The sequence below is a fragment of the Saccopteryx leptura genome, chromosome X (genome assembly GCF_036850995.1).
Source record: "Saccopteryx leptura isolate mSacLep1 chromosome X, mSacLep1_pri_phased_curated, whole genome shotgun sequence".
Classification (NCBI taxonomy): domain Eukaryota; kingdom Metazoa; phylum Chordata; class Mammalia; order Chiroptera; family Emballonuridae; genus Saccopteryx; species Saccopteryx leptura.
The window spans coordinates 121,794,935-121,810,799 of record NC_089516.1 but is presented as its reverse complement, the minus strand read 5'-3'; positions in this window follow the sequence as shown (position 1 = coordinate 121,810,799).

Below are 15,865 nucleotides of genomic sequence, written 5' to 3'. Positions count from 1 at the left end.
CCTCTGCCTCAGGCACTAGAATGGCTCCAATTGTGGCGGAGCAATGCCCCAGATAGGTGGAGTATTGTCCCCTGGTGGGCATGCCAGGTGAATTTGGGTCGGGTGCATGCAAGAGTCTGTCTGTCTCCCTCCTCCCGCTTTTCACTTTGGAAAAATACCAAAAAAAAAAAAATTAAATGAATTGATTGGGATGACATTGGTTAATAAAATCATATAGGTTTCAGGTTTAAAATTATATAATACAATATTTGTATATAGTATTGTGTGATCACCACCCCAAGTCAAAATTTGTTTCATCATCATTTATCCCCCCCTTTATCTTTTTCTACCTCCCATCACCCTTTTTTCTCTGATAATCACCATACTGTTGTCTGTGTCTATGAGTTTCATTTTGTTTTGTTTTTGCTTAATCCCTTCACCTTTGGCACCCAGCCTCTCCCACTAACTGCCCTCCATGCTGTCAGTCTGTTCTCTTTATTTTTTAGTTCATTTTGTTTACTAGTTTCCACATTTAAGTAAAATCATATGGTATTTCCTCTGACTGGCTTATTTCACTGAGCCTGATACTCTCCAGGTACAGCCATGTTGTTACAAAAGGTAATATTTCCTTCTTTTTATGGCCATGTAGTATTTCTCTGTGTAAATGTACCACAAATTTTTAATCCACTCATCTATTTATAGATATTCAGCTGCTTCTATAACTTGGCTATTCTAAATAATGCTTCAATGAACATAGTGCATATATTCTTTCAAAATAGTGTTTCAAGTTTCTTCAAGTACTATCACCGAAGTGGAATCACTGGGTCAAAGGAAAATCTATTTTTAACTTATTGAGGAAACTTCATTTGTTTTTCCACAATGGCTTCACCCACCTCCCAGCTCATTTTCATTGTTTTGGGTTTTTTTTCATACTGTTAAATAAATGAAATTATAGCCTGACCAAGTGGTGGTGCAATGGATAGATCTTCTACCAGGAATATTGAGGACGTAGATTCAAAACCCCAAGGTCTCCAGCTTGAGTTGCAGCTCATCAGACTTGAGCATGGGCAAAACAGCTTGAGGGGTAGGACTCATAAATGGAGCAATGTCTTCTGCTAGCACTTATGCCTAGGATAAAGCCGATCTCCCTGCACATGTCTTGATGCTGGACAATTCAGTTCCTCTCCATATGTCTCTGGTGACTTTCAAGCTGCTACCCTAGTGTTGTGTCCCAGGGTAAGTTAGTCCATGTATGGGCCTTTTAAGAACTATCTGGCATGCCATTAGCCTTCACCTTCTTCAGTCTCAATTCCCACTGGTTGCTACAGCCAGAATTCATGGGGACTTCTCTTTGTGGCACCAGAACCCTGGGCTGGGAGACCTGATGTGGGGCTGGGTTTCCTTGATCCTCAGGGACTACTTCCTGAGCTGAGATATCACTCCTGATTTTTATCTGCCACATGTGGGTGTGAGACCATCCTAATCTGCATCTCCAACCCTCCTACCAGCCTCTATGGGGATTATTTTTTTTAATTTCATAGTTGCAGGACTCTTATTGAGCTCTATTTCAGGTGATTGTGAATAAAAGATGTTCTGTAGTATTTGAAATTTTTCTGTGGTTGTGGGAAGAAGTGAGTACTGTGTTTAACTACACTGTCATTTTGACCTGAAGTCATTTGTAGTAATCTCTAAAGCTGATTCCATAGTCTATATACTTGAAACTACTGAAACTTTCAATTGATCCTTCATTTTAAATAATTTCTAAGTTTACTTTTAAATTTACATATACTTAAATGTAATATTTTTGTTATATAGTTTATACAATGTGACAAAATATAAAGTTCTTTGGCTACAACTATAATCAAGATACTGAATATTTTTTAATTTAATTTATTAGGTGACACTGGTTAACATATTTATAGAAGTTTCAGGTATCTAATTCTACAACGCATCTTTGTACACTGTATTTTTTGTTCACATCTTCAAGTCAAGTCTTAGAAAAACAAAATTTGAAGAATTACACTACTTGTTATCAAACTATACTACAAAATCATAGTAATCAAAACAGCATGATACTGGCATAAAAACAAACATATAGCTCAATGGAGCAGAACAGAGAGCCCAGCCACATCTATATAGTCAATTAATATTTTACAAAAAAGGCAAGAATGCACAATAGGGTAAAGACAGTCTAGCCAATAAATGGTGTTAAGAAAATTAGACAGATACATGCAAAAATAAAAATAAAAAACTAGACCACCTTCTTACACCATATACAGAAATAAATTCAAAATGGAATAAAGACTAAACACCTTCATTACACAAAAATATTTGCCAAAATGCTATGTAATTGTCGCCACCCTTCCTCCTACACTTAACCTCTAGCAACCATGGATGGGTTCTCATTTTCATTGTTTTTTTTTTTTTTCATACTATTAAATAAATGAAATAATAGCCTGACCAAGTGGTAGTGCAATGGCTAGATCTTCTACCAGGAATATTGAGGACGTAGATTCAAAACCCCAAGGTCTCCAGGTTGAGTTGCGGCTCATCAGACTTTAGCATGGGCAAAACAGCTTGAGGACAAGGTCGCAGGCTTGAATATGGAACCATAAATATGACCCCATTGTTACCAAATTGAGCCCAAATGTCCCTGGCTTTAGCAAGGGGTCACTGGCTCAGTTGGAGCCCCCTGGCCAAGGCACGTATAATAAATCAATCAAAGAACAACTAAAGTGCCACAACTATGAGTTGATGCTTCTCATCTCTCTCCTTTCCAGTCCATCTCTCTATCTAAAGAAAATGAAATGAAAATAATAAATAAATGAATAAAATAATATAGTATATAGTCTTTTTTGAATATTGTTGCGTTCACACAGTGTTAACTATTCCTGCATTTTTTGGAAGAGTTTTTAAAGTTGTGATATTTATTCTTCTTTAAATATTTGGTAGAATTAACCAATAAAGCTATCTGGGACTGGGGTTTTCTTTGTGGGTAGTATATTTTTCTAATTATTTTAATCTAATTATTTGTCGTACCTTTATTACATTTTCCAGGTTTTCAGTCACTTTTCACAGTTTGCATTTTTATAGGAATGTGTTCATTTTCTCTAGTTAATCTAATTTAGTTGCATACAGTTCTTCTTTTCTTTTATTTAAAAAATTTAAATTTAACAAGGTAACATTGATGAATAAAAGTAAATAGATTCCAGGTAAACATCTCTACAGCATTTAAACTGTTGATTGTGTTGTGTACCTATTACCCAATGTCAAATCACTCTCTGTCACTGTATACTTGTCCCTCTTTATATCATTCCACCATACTCCCCCACATCTTCCACCCCTGGTAGCCATTTCACTTTTACCTATGTCCATGAGTCTCAGTTCTATATCTCACTTCTGTGTGAAATTACAAAGTTCTTAGTTTTTTTTGTCTGATTTACGTATTTTAACTCAGTATAATGTTCTCAAGGTCCATTCATATTTCCATAAAGGGAAATATGTCATCATTTCTTAGGGCTAAGTAGTAGTATGCCATTGTATAGATGTACCACTTCTTCTTTATCCAGTCCTCTATCGAAGGGCAATTTGATGATTTTATGTCTTGTGAATAAAGCTGAAATGAACACGGGGGTGCATGTGTCTTTAAGTGCCAATGTTTTTGAGTTTTGAGTTTTGTTTTTGAGTGGTGGTTTCCTATACTGTTGTAATCAACATTCCAACCAGCAGTGAATGAGTGTTCCTTTTTCTCCACAGCCTCTTCAACACTTACTATTATCTGTCTTCCTAATAATAGCCAATCTAACAGGTGTGAGGTGGTATCTCATTGTACTTTTGATTTGCATTTCTCAAATAGCTAGTGAAAATGAGCATCTTTTCATATATCTTTTGGCCATTTGTATGTCCTCTTGGGAGAATTGTCTTTTCATGACCTCTCCCCAATTTTTAATTGAATTATTTGCTTATCTGTTGCTGAAATTTGTGAGTTCTTTATATATATTGAATAATAAACCCTATTCAAAGCTGTTGTTTGAAAACATCATCTTCCATTTGGTTGCCTGCCTTTTCGTTCTGTTTTCAGTTTTGTTTGCTATGCAGAAGCTTTTTAGTTTGAAATAGCCCCATTCATTTATTTATGCCTTTACATACCTTGCCTTTGGGGTCAAATTTATATATTGTTCTTTATGGCCAAGGAGCATAAATTTAGTACCTATGTTTGTCTTTTTCTAGTTCTTAAGATGTGATGTTAGGTTCTTTATTTAGAATATGCCGTTTCTTGATATAAACCTATGACATAAAATTCCTTCTTATTATTGCTTTCACTTCATCTCAGAAGTTTTGATATTTCGTGGTGAGATTCTAGTTTGCATATATTTTTTGATCTCTTGTTTTATTTTTTTAGGCCCAGTAATTTTTTATAAATATATTGTTTATTTTCCAAATGTTGGGGTTTTCTTTTACTTCTTTTTTTTTATTTAAATTTTAGTTTCAGAGACTTATGTTATGGTCAGAGAATGTGCTTGGCATAATTTCAGTCTTTTTAAATTTGTTCATGGTAGTTTTGTGGCTCTACAGATGGTTTATTCTTGAGAATGCTCAGCAAGCAATGGAAAAAATATATAATTTGATATTCTGAGAAGAAATATCCTGTAAATATTTATCATGTCCATTACATTTAGTGTGTAATTTAAGACTGTCATTTTTTTTTTTTACTGATTTTCTGTTTTGATGATCTATCTAAAGCTTTTATTGGTGTATTGAGATCTCCAAGTAAATTTGTGTTTTTGTATGTTTCTACATTTAGATAAGTTGGTAGATGTCTTATATATTTTGGTTTGACCTCATTTGGTGCATATATGTTAGGAAGTGTTATGTCTTTGTGATACAGTGTCCCTTTTATCATTATAAAATATCCATCTTTGTATCTTGTTACCTGTGTTGACTTAAAATCATCATTGGCAGATATTAGTATGACTTTATTTGCTTTTCTTTGGGTATTATTTGTTTGAACAATCATTTTGCAACCTCTCATTTTAAGTTTACTTTTTTCCTGCAGCTTAAATGTGTCTCTTAAAAGCAGCATAATATTAGGATTTGCTTTTTGATCCAATCTACTACTCTGTGCTTCTTTATTGGTGAGTTTAGTCCATTTACATTTATAGTAATTACTGATGCTTGAGAATTTCTTATAGGCATTTAATCTTTTTATTTCAGTTCTTTGTCTCCTTTTGATTCTTCTCTTTTTGTTTTTGTTTGATGGTAGTTTATAATTCTTTCTCCATTTTTTTTTTAAGTTATGTGCTTCAGTATTGTTTTTTCCTTGGCAGTTGCCATTAATTTAGTAAGAAAATCAATATCATACGTAAAAGAGTATTGTCTCCTGTCTGCTTCTGCACTCCATCCTCTTTTGCTGCATCAGATATTTATTCTCTCTCCTTTTATGTTATCATTGTCAAAGATTATCAGGGTTTTTTATTTTAATCTTTTTGGAGCTTTTACTTGTAGTTTTTTTTTTTTTTTCTTTTGTATCTTTTAGAACAGCCTTCTTGAATATTTCCTACAGTAGAGATTTTCTGGTGATAAATTCTCTCAGCTTCTGTATGTCTGGAAAAGTCAATAAATATATTATTCTTGACTGGTAATTTCTTTGATTCAAGACCTTGCATGTTTGGGTCTACTCTATTCTGGTTTGTAGAGTTTCTGCTGAGAAGTCTGATGCCAAATTACTGGTCCTATCTTTAAATGTTATGTTCTTCTTTTCTGTAGGTGCCTTGAAGATTCTTTGTCATTGATTTATGACAATTTTATTACAATGTGCCTTGGAAAAGGTCTATTTGGGTCAAGGTAACTCAGCATTCTACATGCTCCTCATATTAGAATATCTAACTTTCCATAGGCTTGAGAAGTTCTCATCAATTATTGTTTGAATAGGCTTTCCATTCCCTTCTTCTTCTTTTCTTCTGATCTATCAATTATTCCTATATTGCTCTTTCTGATGGAGTCAGAGTTCTATAATTTTTTTTTTAATTTAAGATCTTTCTCTATTTATTTCTGAAGCATTCCTATTTGCTTGTGTTCAATGTCACTGAATCTCTCCTCTATCTGGTCTGTTCTATTAGCTAAACGTGCTAGCTCATTTTTCAATTCATGTATTGAGTTGTCCTGAATGGTCAGTCAGCTCTTTATAAGTTTCCATCTCCTTGGTGGAATGCTCATTTTTATCATTAACTTGTTTTTTGTGCTCATTAAATTGCCTAACTATATTTTCTCTAATCCCATTTAGTATTTTCAGAGCATTAATTTTGAATTCGCTATCATTAAACTCCAAGGATTCCATGAAACTGAGATTGCAGTTTTGAATTTTTTAATTTTCTTTCTGAACTACATCTCTGTATTGTGTAATCATAGTAATAAATATCTTCTGCTTTGATGATATTTTTGAGTGGTGTTGTTAAGAAATCTAAGGAAAACAACAAAACATAAAAAACAATTAAAATTTAAAATGTGCCTGACCTGTGGTGGCACAGTGGATAAAGCGTCGACCTGGAGCACTGAGGTTGCCGGTTCAAAACCCTGGGATTACCTGGTCAAGGCACATATGGGAGTTGATGCTTCCTGCTCCTCCCCTCTTTTTTCTCTCTCTCTATCTATCTCTCTATCTATCTATCTATCTATCTATCTATCTAACTATCTATGTATCTATCTATCTATCTCTCTCCTCCTCCTTCTCTCCTCTCTAAAATGAATAAAGTCTTTAAAAAATACAATGAAAAACAGAAAAATAAAAGTAATAAAAGAGAAAAACACAATAAACAAGGAGCAAAAAACAAATAAAATAGTCAAAAGTAATAAAAACTCCCCAAGAGTAAGAATAAAAACATAAAACTTAAAGAAAATAAAATTTAAAGAAAAAAATAAGATTTCTTTTTCAAGTGTTTTTTCATTTTTTTCCCATTAGATGGCACTGTAGTGCCTGTTTTAGCTCTGCAAATTTTGGTCTGACCTCTGCTGAGACATTGCTGTTACAATGATGTAGGTAGGGCTATACTAACGATGATAAGTGGGGTGTGTTTTGAGGGCTTTATGCCTTTAGCTACAGTGTTCTCAGATCTCAGGACATTCCTTCCTTAATCTGACCAGACCAGAAACACATCCAGTTTTTATTTATTTATTTATTTATTTATTTATTTATTTATTTATTTATTTATTTTTATTTTTAATTTTTTTGTATTTTTCTGAAGTTGGAAACAGGGAGGCAGTCAGACAGACTCCCGGATACACTAGACCAGGATCCACCCGGCACGCCCACCAGGGGGTGATGCTCTGCCCATTTGGGGCGTTGCTCTGTTGCAACCAGAGCCATTCTAGTGCCTGAGGCAGAGGCCACAGAGCCATCCTCAGCACCCAGGCCAACTTTGCTCCCATGGAGCCTTGGCTGCTGGAGGGGAAGAGAGAGATAGAGAGGAAGAAGATGGGTGCTTCTCCTGTGTGCCCTGGCCAGGAATTGAACCTGGGACTCCTGCATGCCACACCGAAGCTCTACCACTGAGCCAACCGGCCAGGGCCTTCCACTTTTATTCATAGAAAAAATGTGTTCCATCAGCAATCCAATTAAGTTTCCAAGGCAACTCAAAGACAATCTTACACCATACCATCCAAATCTACTTTACACTAATTAGAAATGAGTTTCCAGCCTCCTCAGGAGAAATGAGAATCAGGTGTAGCTTTATGTTAACTAGGCAAATGAGGTAGAGTTTGGGCCCAGCACCTCTGTCCAGAGTGCAAAAATACCCTGTTTATTTATTTAGTTCCTAACAGTATCTGAGTGCAGAATGATGGCAGACTGTGTCAACTCAAACCATTACCCCTCATTCTGCCACAGCTTTGGTTTAGTATCTTTCTCACTGCCCCTCGATCTCTCAGCTCCTCAGAGAAGAAAAAAAAGACAGTTAGTCACTCTGAGTTTCTCCTCTTTCTGGAGCCCAACCACAGTGCATCTTATCTTCTACCTCTCTTCTCAGCCTTTCCACCTTTAGTTGATTCCCTATGAAGATCTTTTCAGGCAAGACTATAAGTCAGCTGGGGTTCTTTCTCTGAGTTGTAGCTGTACAATTTGTTTAATTTTCAAAGGGATAGATCATGGGTCTCTCTCACACTGCCATTACTCTAAAATCATCTCAGGTGCTAGATTTTATGAAAACAAAATTTTATATATTGGTATGATCATGGGATATTTATACTTCAGTTTATTTATACATTGTAATGCATTTAAAATTTTTTTAGATTTTATTTATTCATTTTAGAGAGAGGAGAGAGAGAGAGAGAGAAAAGGGGGGATGAGCAGAAAATATCAATTCCCATATGTGCCTTGACCAGGAAAGCCCGGGGTTTTGAACCAGTGACCTCAGCATTTCAGGTCGATGCTTTACCCACTGCAGCACCATAGGTCAGGCTGTAATGCACATATTGAATTGTGTATGATCTTTGCAATGTATTACTGTATCCAGTTTGCTAATCTGTTATTGAGGATTTTTGCACCTAAGTTCATCAATAATATTGGCTTATAGTTTACTGTTGTTGTAGTGTCTTTACTTGGTTTTTAAATTTGAGTAATACTGGTCTCATTAAATGAGCTTGGAACACTTCCTTCTTCTTGAATTTTATGAAATAGTTTTGTTAAGATTCACTTATGAAACTTTCCCATCCATGTGGGAAAAAACCCTGCACAAATATAAATGGCAGTTAACTTCAGAGCAGGGGTTACTTGGAGACAAGAGATCTTGGAGTATATGAGCCATAAAAGGAGACTGACCTGTGTTACTTGATGCAAGTACACAGGATTTTTGGAGGAATGCCTCCAAGAACCAGATGTCCTTTGTGCTTGATAAGCTCTGGGACTCTGACTCTTCTCCTGTCCTTGTTCATGAAAGAAACAATAGACGTGCAGGGTTGGGGATGATACAGATGGGAAATAAGGCTTTTGTAGCTTTCTAGTTTTATCTGCTGAGCTATGGCTTTAGGAACTCAATAAATATTCAGAGACGCAGTTTCTCAGGGCTGATTCCACCTAACAGTTTCAGCCCTCTGCTATTTTACTTTAATCTGATATGTCTTTTGCCATGCGAGGCTGAACTATAAAGAAATTCGTAACATTTGGCACCCAGTGCAGAGGCTCGAAAAGGATAGAGGTTGCAGTCCTGGGATCATCAGACCAAAGGTGGTGTAAGACCACTCGGCAGGTAAGCAAAACCTTCCAGAGGAAGAGCAGTGGGGAATTCTCATGCTACTTCTTCATAAATAGAGACCCAGTACATGAAACTACTGCAAGGATTAAAAGGGTTTGGTACAACTGTTAAAAATAAAAAGTTTAAGTTACTTTTTAAAAATATTAAGAAGCATTGTTACTGGTTTCAGCCACAAGGAAAGGCTGCTTTAAGTTTAAAAAACCTGGCTGACCTGTGGTGGTGCAGTGGATAAAGCATCGACCTGGAAATGCTGAGGTCACCGGTTCAAAACCCTGGGCTTGCCTGGTCAAGGTACATATGGGAGTTGATGCTTCCAGCTCCTCTCTCTCTCCTCTCTCTCTTTCTCTCTCTCTCTCTCTATCTCTCTCTCTGTCCCTATCCTCTCTAAAATGAATAAATTAAAAAAATGACTACATTTAAGTTTAAAAACCTGAAACCAAGTAATGAGAGCTTTACGGTGTGATCAACAAGGAGACGCTACCCCTCTTTCTGTTTGATCTCTTTGTAATTTAATTTCCTAGCTGTGCAGCCATTACACTCTGATTCTGAATCCTCATGGCCTCCAACTTTTCAGGTAATGTCTGATATTGATATAGGTTGAGCATCAATTGGTTCAATCTCAATTAGAATTAAGACCTATAGAAGAATCATGAAATTCTTAGAATTCTCCAGTCTTTGTAATTATGAAAAAATACTAATTACTAAGTTTCTTTGGTGTTTTGACTACGATCCTCTGAGCTATCATTTTGTTTCTTTCTTATCTTTGCCTGGAAACTGAGGCAGGGGACATGTGTTGGATCTGAATATATAAAATATCTCAGCAGCTTCCAAGAAAACTTTCTTGGGGATGTTTTGTTTACTCCCATCCATTGTCAGTCCCTCTGTTAGAAAATGCCCTGATTAAAATCAGGCAGCCATCTTTCCAGTCTGAGTGTGCTCTGAAATCCCGGGTTTCTCTCTGGTTTGTCTGGTGTGGTTTGTCTGATTCTAATTTCTATTTAGTTTTTGTTTGTTGTTGTCTAAATATTAATTTAAAGGCCTGAATTAAGTTATTGCATGCAAAAATAAAAAATGCAGGCTTTTATATTGAAAAATTAGTTTCAGTCATATGTATTTTGTCTTAAAATTAGAAATTGTAAGGAGTGCTCATTTAAATTTAAATTGAATGGAATATGGATCCTTCAGGCTTGCTCCTTTGGTTAATATGTTATAAAGTGTATTCAAAGTTTGAAATCAAATAAGAATTCAAGTATTAGAATTAATTAAAGTTATATGTTATACTTGTGTTTCTGTGCTGAAAATTGTATTGTTTGTGTGTAAAGATATGCTCATATCTGTAAAACAGGGGAATTACATAAAATTAAGTCATTTTAAGAATTAATCTAAAGGTGTTTTAAGCAGTTGGCTGCTTGTAAGGCCACATCCTGAAAAAGGAGGCACTGAGGAAAGTGGGAATTTAGCTTCTCTGATGCCCTATAATAGACTTAACAATACAGAAGACTTTTAGATATAGAAGCTAATTCATCTGTTATTACTAAGCAACATTAGTTTTCTTTTTAGCCCATTTAGACAGTAATCACTAAGCTACAAGGCTTAGGGAAAGTCCCTAACAAAGCTCTAAGATTTTTTTTTTTACAATGGGAGGATAACAAGGGTCATTTAGCATTCTGATAAAGAAAAACATTTATCCTGTAAATAATTAAAATAGCAACTTTTTAAAATATAGTATAAACCTTCTGACAAGGAGTTTTTTATATTCAATATGACCAAATCCCTGTTAAAGCTCTTAGAGAGTTAAAAATGGCTTGCTCCCAGTATAGAACTAACTGTCCTTATACACAGGAACTGCTATCCTCCTTCACGGATTCTCAATGTCTTATCTCGAAAAATTTAGAAATGTTAGCTTGGACTGTTCTTTCAAAAGTAGAATAGTTACAATTTATGACTTAGTAGGAGAATCAGACTTGTATTCAAGCTAATCAGAATACTAATGTTAACCCTTTTGTGAATATTACACAGGATGAACTTTTTAGATGGACAGTTTGCTACTTTACAACAGCAATATAGGCAAAATATAGGGGTGAGGATTTGCTCTTATCTCCACAGATATGGGAGATTAGTAGATGCCTTCCAGAAGATTGAACGCTGAGCCATCAGAAGAAGAAATAAAGAGACTAAGCCTAGATCAAAGGTTATTAGAGAAATAAAAATAAAGGCAACTATAACACAGAAAGATAACCTACCTACTTAGGGGCAATTAAATAAACTTACCCAGGAGGCCGAAAATGTTTTAATGAAGACTAAGACTTCAAAATCATCTTTGACTCTGTTTCTAGCAATGCTAGCTGTTGTGTCTATAACAAAAGGCAGAATTATCTGCTTTTTACTTCTTAATGACTTTCTTTGTCTTATTAACATTGTTACTGATTCAAAATGTTAAACATATAGTTAAACTTATAGAAACTGTTTACATTTCAAGTGATGGTTCTTTTTTTTATAAATAAATTTTTATTAATGTTAATGAGGTGACATCAATAAATCAGGGTACATATATTCAAAGAAAACATGTCCAGGTTATCTTGTCATTCAATTATGTTGCATACTCAACACCAAAAGTCAGATTGGCCTCCGTCACCCTCTATCTAGTTTTCTTTTTGCCCCTCCCCCTCCCCTTCCCCTCTTCCTCCTTCCCTACCATGCCCCCCTTCCCCCACACCCCTGAATTACACAAACTGTTTCAAGAGTTACAACTTTTATTGTGGGAACAGAATTCGCCATCTATATGACTCACATTCGTTCTCATACAGCTTTACCAGGACCTATGTCTACTAAAAATGATAAAATTGATCAACTACTCTTGGATCAATAGAGATAGCTACTAAATTTCATACAGAGACTCTTAAAAATAAAAAAAAGGTTAATGCAAAAATTTAAAATAACCAGGCAAGAAGCTCAAAATATTGTTAGAAAATGTCCTCAGTGCAGTATTATAAACACTCTTCCATTACTAGGAGGAATTAATCCTAGAGGACAACACAGTAATGACTGTGGCAAATAGATGTTACGCATATTTGTTCTTTTGGAAAATATCCTATGTACACTTTTCTATTGATACTTATTCTTCCTTTCGATGGGCCACACCTTTCCCTTGAGAAAAGGCTGACTGTATCATTCAACATTTTATTGAAGCTTTTAATATTATGGGCATTCCTAAAGCATTAAAACTGACAATGGTCCAGCCTATACATCTACTAAGCTTCAACAATTCCTAGCATTTTGGAATATTAAACATACTACTGGAATTCCATATGATCCACAAAGACAAGCGATTATTGAACACTGTAATCACACTTTAAAATATGTTAATTAAACAAAAGAGGGGAGAAGGAAGGAAATTATCTGCTCGACTTATGTTACATAAAGCTTTATTTAATTTAATTATTTTAAGTATAGGAGAAGATAATTTAACTGCTGCAGACAGACATTGGACAAAAAATAATAGTTCTAAGATTAATCAACCTGTGCATTATAAAAATGAGCTGGATCAATGGGTACCTGGTGTAATACAATATTGGGGAAGAGAGTTCGCTTGTGTCATTGCAGAATCCGGTGAAGTCCTTTGGATTCCTGCTCACAGAATTAAACTAACAACATGAATACAAACAAAAGATTCTTTCCATATCTGCCCATTGCCGAGATGGAAGAAATGAACTTTGGAAGAAGAACCTTAAAGGTGCCACTGCTTGATACTGAAAAGGCTAAAATACCAAGTTGGGGTCAACTTAAAAAGCTGACCCTTGAGGGAAAGAAATATTACAAGTACTAAAAAAGAAGATGCTACTAATCTGTTTTTAGCAATGTTTGCTTTGGTAACAATTCTGGTAAGTAGAGCTGAAAATTTTAGTTATTGGGCATATGTCCCTAATCCTCCATAAGTAGAGCTATTCATTGGAAAGATACTGCTGTTCCTATTTTTGTTAATGACTCCAATTGGCTTCCAGCACTTTTTCATGATAGAGGTCCCTTAGTACTTTCATATGAAGGCATGAAATTAGAAAAATTATACAACAGGAGTTGAAGGATTACCTTATATGTATAGGACACGAGCCACATTGTTTAAAAATAGAAGCTCAAGCTTGGCTCTCTATTGTAAAAAAAAATAGTAAAGGAGAAGAAAAAAAAAGTTTGTTTATTTTACAAGGATATGGATGTAAAGGTAATAGATCTCTATCTGATCCCGGACCTCCACCTGATTTACCGCCCTGTCAAACTGCAATTGCTAATCATCTAAGTGAACGGGTACATTGAAAAAGTTACAGATGAGAAACTGCTCAGGTTTTATTTAATATTTCCTATAGACACATCATAGATTGAAGCCCTCATGGTTCCACCTGAGTAAAAGGTCAGGGTGCTGATCTAAGGTGGCAAAAGGACAATGATTCAATTACAGCTAATGGTCAAGGTAATCATACTATCATATGGCATGGAGGAGGGATGTCACCTCAAGCTCCACATATAAAATTTGGCCCTATACAATATCATTTGTAGAAAGTCACCACAGCATTTAAACATATGTCAGCATGGAAAGGAGAAAGCTAGAGAGATTATCCTTCTAATCATACTATGTTAACCTTTAGCAAGAATGAGACACATTTTATATCTGCTTATTAGCAGATATAGTGTTAGATTGCCTTATATTTTTATTATAGGTGAAACCAAATAGATAAGTGAAAATTGTTCAATAACTTGCAATAAGTACGCTTTTTATACATGGATTAACTCTTCTATTCCTTTTAATAAAAATAGTCAAAGTCTATACATTTTAAAAGCCCAAATAGGAGGCTGGATTCCAGTACAGATGCACCAGATGTGACAGGATTCCCCTTCCATGATGCTGTTACAACATCTTATTAAGTCCTTGAAGTGAACCAGGAAACTAGTTGGACTGATCACTGCCATTATCATGGGACTAATAGCTGTAACCACCATGGCTGCTGTATCTAGAGTTACATTGCATCAAAGTATACAGACTGTAGACTTTGTGCAAAAATGGCATGAAGATTCTGAACAATTCTGGACTTCTCATTGACATATAGATAGTAATATTAATGTTAAAGGTAATGATTTAGAACAAACTATGATTGTTAGGAGATCAAATTCTAAGCCAGCAAAGACAAATTAACCTAAGATGTGATTGGAATGTAACTACTTTTTGTGTTACCCCTATTCCTTGGTAGCATACTTATTTCCCTTGGGAAAAATGTTAAAAAGCATTTGTTAAATCATGGAAACCTAACTATGCAAATTTTAGATTTGCAAAAACATATTGATGCTACCTTTAAGGATCAGTTGAAATTGATTGATGGAAAAAATTTACTAAATGCTATTTCAGATGGAGTCAGTAACTTATATCCTCTAACACAATTTAAGATTTTTGGAGGAACAGTAGGAGGCATTGTACTAATCATTTGTTTTATATTTATTTTAATATATATATAGTTTGGAGAAGAGACAAACAATGACAAAGCAAAATAGAGCAGCAGCCTGCCATGTTATCTCTTATGCTGCATAAGATGCAAGCTACGTAGAAGGTAATATAGTCTTTATCTAGCATTCAGCTCTAGAAATTAGAAAGGAAATATAAGTTTTTTAATAAGTGGAAACATCTGCTGCTAAAACTAAGCATTTTGGAAAGGACTTACACCTCCCTCACTCTAGTGGCTGTAAATAAATCTGGTTGGCCCCTAAGATGGCTGGTTAGTCAACAATGGGTAAGATTCCTGATGGCGGGAACAACCTAAAATAGGTAGAGTCAAAGGGGGGCCATCAGGAGAAGACTTAAGAACTAATAAAGGTGAGGCTCAAAACCTCACCCTGGAGAATGCAGGGAACTGCTCTCCTGAAGTAGTGGTCATCATCCACTGTCCAGAGCACCAAGAAAGGAGGATTCTGTGGAAACTCTAGAAATAATCAACAGCTGATAATACTATTAACAAGGTAGCCCTAAAACCAATAGGGTTTTTTTGGGGAAATTTTAGTAATTTTAATAGAACCACTGTCGCCAAAGATTTTTGTAACCAATTAGAAAATGATTTTGCTAGCAAGAAAGGGATGACTAGGTATAAGTAGAATTAAGTAGAATAGACAGTGTAGGCTAAATAAAAAAAGAAAAAAGTGAGATATGTAGGAGATGACTCAGCACCAGTATAAATGGCAGTTAATTTCAGAGCACAGGGTTGCTTGGAGACAGGAGATCTTGATGTGTGTTGGCTATGAGGAGACACTGGCCTGGGTTACTCAAGTGCATGTGCGCAGGATTCTTGGAGGAATGCCTATAAAGAACCAAATGTACTTTGTGATTGATAAGCTCTGAGACTCTGATTCCTCTTGTGTCCTTGTTCATTAAAAGAAACAGTAGATGTGCAGGGTTGGGGATGAAACGGATGGGAAAAATTGCTTGTGTAACTTTCTAGTTTTAACTGCTGAACTATGACTTTTGGAACTCAATAAATATGCAGAGGTACTGTTTCTCAGGGCTGTATCTCCCTAAGAGTTCCAGTCCTCTGCATGTTGTACATGTCATCTGGTGTGTCTTTTACCTTGCGAGTCCTGACAGTGAAGAAATTATAACATCTGGCTCC